Source organism: Varanus komodoensis, unplaced genomic scaffold, assembly GCF_004798865.1.
Source record: "Varanus komodoensis strain SLA01 unplaced genomic scaffold, ASM479886v1 scaffold2, whole genome shotgun sequence".
NCBI classification, from domain to species: Eukaryota; Metazoa; Chordata; class Lepidosauria; order Squamata; family Varanidae; genus Varanus; species Varanus komodoensis.
The window spans coordinates 49957931-49961525 of NW_025335568.1; positions in this window are offsets into that span (position 1 = coordinate 49957931).

Below are 3595 nucleotides of genomic sequence, written 5' to 3' on the forward strand. Positions count from 1 at the left end.
GGCTGAAGGACCTACCTGGAAGCAAGACTGAGCAATAAGCTAGAAATCTAGAAAAAAGACATAGGAACATACCAGGTGTCAGGAAGACCTTTTTGGTCAAATGAAGGAAGTCTAGGTGGATGCAGTCAATCCAGGGCCTGAAGATAATTCATTAAGAAGTCACCCCCTGCCTCTCAGTGTTTTACTACATGCAGCAACTGTGTACAGAACTACCCCCTTCCCCAATTAATTCTTCAGTAATGCCCTTTCCCTCTAGACAATTTCCTCCCATAGTATTTAATTAGGAGTAAATGCTCCCCCATTCAGGAACAGCCATTTCCAATATCAATTGAACGTTTGCCATGTAGGTCCTATCAGTTTTGTATTGGTTTCTTTTTTCTCTCAAGGGGCTGACACAGGCCAGCCACTTATGGACAGATAGTCCCCCTGGACCAGGCCAGCAGATTGAATGATATCAGTGGGATTGGTCCCCTTTCCAGTTGGACCCCTTTCCATTCTCATGCCTCCCATGACATGATCCAGTCACAGCCCATCCATTAGAGTCTCCCTCCTCTCCATGTACAGGAAAAGGTACTTGCTGGAGTCTCCATAAGCTGATTCCTGAAGGACCACCCATGCCAGACATTTCTTTCTGGTGCCACCTGCTTCACAGATAGGAATTGTTGATAAGAAATTACCAAAATGCATACATTTCTTCATTTCTAGGATCAAGAATGCCATTTTATTTCCATGCCTCAGCAGTCCTTGGGTTTCCATTTTCCCAGACTGAAGTGGCATCTAGTGATGTGCTGCCTGAATTTGCATTATCGGGAGAAACCTCTAGCCTCAAGGTTGGACCAAGACCCAGTTCACTGGACTGAGTGCTTTTAGCTATGTTCCCATGGGAACTCTCACCCCTAACCAATGGCACGTGAGAAAAGTTCCTTAGCCGGTTCCTTCATTTGCTTTCTGCCTTTGCTTTGGCTTCCATATGATGCTTGGCCCTGCCCTATCAGAAGACACACGCTTAAGCGTGTACAGGCAGCTGTAGGTAAGCACTGCTGTTTTTACCTTGCAGCATTCATTCCAAATGTACTCTGGTTCTTGTGTGCCTTTTATTTACATCTTTCCCTATCTACTACCCAGTTTAAGGATTATGTGTGCTTCTTTCCAATTAGGCCCTGGTAATAAATCCAGTCTCTTCTGCTAATGTTTAAAGTTTCAAGCCTGAGGTTTGCAAATAGGGTGTGGTGGTTTTGAGCCCCTATTACCTAAACCTCAGGGGTGTCCTGTGATGTTTAACAGTTCCTGGCTGAGGCTGCGGTAGATGTCAGCCGTGGCAGCAGCCTACTTACTACTTGCAAATTTCCTACAAAAAGTCCGAATGCCGAGGAAAGTAGAACTGAAAGATCCATTCCTATTCAATATGCAACAGAAACCCTGGCTCCTTTCGTGGGAATTTTTATGTTCCCCTGGGATATAAGTTCTGGTAATGACTAAAGACATAGTCTTTCTGGGTGCAAGACAATCAGATTAGATAAGAAATTATTTCCAGGCATGCCTCTTCTTTAAAAATCAATGCTTACCATGCAAAGAAACAGTGCCTATGAATTGTTTCTCTTTCATTGCTTGTTTTCTCCTAGAGTCTCTGTCCTGTCTACATGACTCACTACATCACTTGAAACCAGCTTGTTGTAGTCTCTAGTCACATGGAGATGGGTAGAGACCTGTTCTCCCCTGCAGAGGAAGGCAGGATGCGCTCCAACGGAGCAAAGCTCAGGGAGCCAAGGTTCCGTTTGGATGCCAGGAAGCACTTCCTGACAGTCAGGACCCCGAGGGTGTGGAATGGGCTTCCAAGAGAGGTCGTTGAGGCCCCATCGGTGCAGGTGTTCAAGGATAGGCAGGACGTCCACATGGTGGGCATGTCGTGAGTGGAGCCGGCTGGTGCCCGAGGTCAGACTAAATGGCCCAGGAGGCCCCTTCTGACTCACTCTGTTTCTATGTTTCTACTCTTGAATGAGTTCCTTTATCCCCACTTATACCATGAGCTCCTTGTCCTTGACTTTAGGGTCCTCCAAGGCCTTGCCTCACCCATCCTCTTGATTTTGTTTATGTCCCTGCCTGTCTGTCCCTTCAACTTGACCCTATTCAGCTCATCAGTAGTCTCCTGTTGCCCTACAATGACTAAGATTATCTTTGGGACCCTCCTCTGGGAGCCCCTTCCCAAGGAAGTGAGGCAGGTAGCTCAGAAGATGGGCCTGTTCACCCCAGTTGTGCAATGAGCTCCCCAAAGAGGTGCACCTGGCACCCCTGTCGCATTCTTTTTAGTGCGAGGTGAAGACCTTGTCATTCTACCAGCATTTAACAGTTTATCTATTTAACTTCATTTTTAATATTACATTTTATTCTGTTCCACTTTTATGCTTCTGGGCTATGTCAATTGTTATTGCAGTTTTGCTGTTTTAATTTTATCTTGTATGTGTGTGCATTTTATATTTTTCTTAACTTTTCTTAACTGCCCAGAAAGCAGCAGCTATTGCACAGTATAAAAGGAAATAAATAAATAAAGTCATATTGTGTCTTGTGGGCAGGAGCCTGTCTACTTTTACTGATATAAATTGGTAAGATGCCAGGGGTTAATGGCAAAGTGTCATTCAGCATTGCCTTTTTTTTCCTTTTTAACAACCCCAAGCTGCTTATTCCACCAAAAGGGCATCATGCATACAACAGAATGAGGCACCAGCAGGTTTTGACAATAACTCAAGATTTGCTAAACTATCAAATAAATAAATAAAACTTTAGGAATAAAAAACGCACTTCCTAAGTGAGGGAACCCAAAAACACCCCACTGAGGATTGGACATGCTCAGCGGCTACAGGATATTGACTGAACATTGGGGTGGAGAGAAAATGGGTCAAGGTCATGGTACACAGCCATAGAATGGCTGGAACCCTGGATCACAGCCTTGCACACGGCCACACGTATATCATGCCTTTCCTCATAATGAAATTCAAGGTGGAAAGCAGGTTCCATTGTTACTGATGCTTGTGGATGGTCTTTGTTGCTAGTTAAGAAGTCATGTCTGACCCATTGCGACCCCATGGACAACATTCCTCCAGGCCTTCCTGTCCTCCACCATCCCCCGGAGTCCAGTTAAGCTCACACCAACTGCTTCAGTGACTCCATCTAGCCACCTCATTCTCTGCCATCTCCTTCTTCTTTTGCCATCTATTGTTCACAGCATTAGGGTCTCCTCCAGGGAGTACTTCCTTCTCATTAGGTGGCCAAAGTATTTGAGTTTCATCTTCAGGATCTGGCCTTCTAAAGAGCAGTCAGGGTTGATCTCCTCTAGGACTGACCAGTTTGATTGCCTTGTGGTCCAAGGGACTCGCAGGAGTCTCCTCCAGCACCACAATTCAAAGGCCTCAATTCTTCAGCGCTCAGCCTTCCTTATGATCCAGCTCTCACAGCCATACATTGCAACTGGGAAAACCATAGCCTTGACTATACGCACTTTTGTCAGCAGGGTGATGTCTCTGCTTTTTAGTATGCTGTCTAGATTTGCCATAGCTTTCCTCCCAAGGAGCAAGCGTCTTTTAATTTCTTGGCTGCAGTT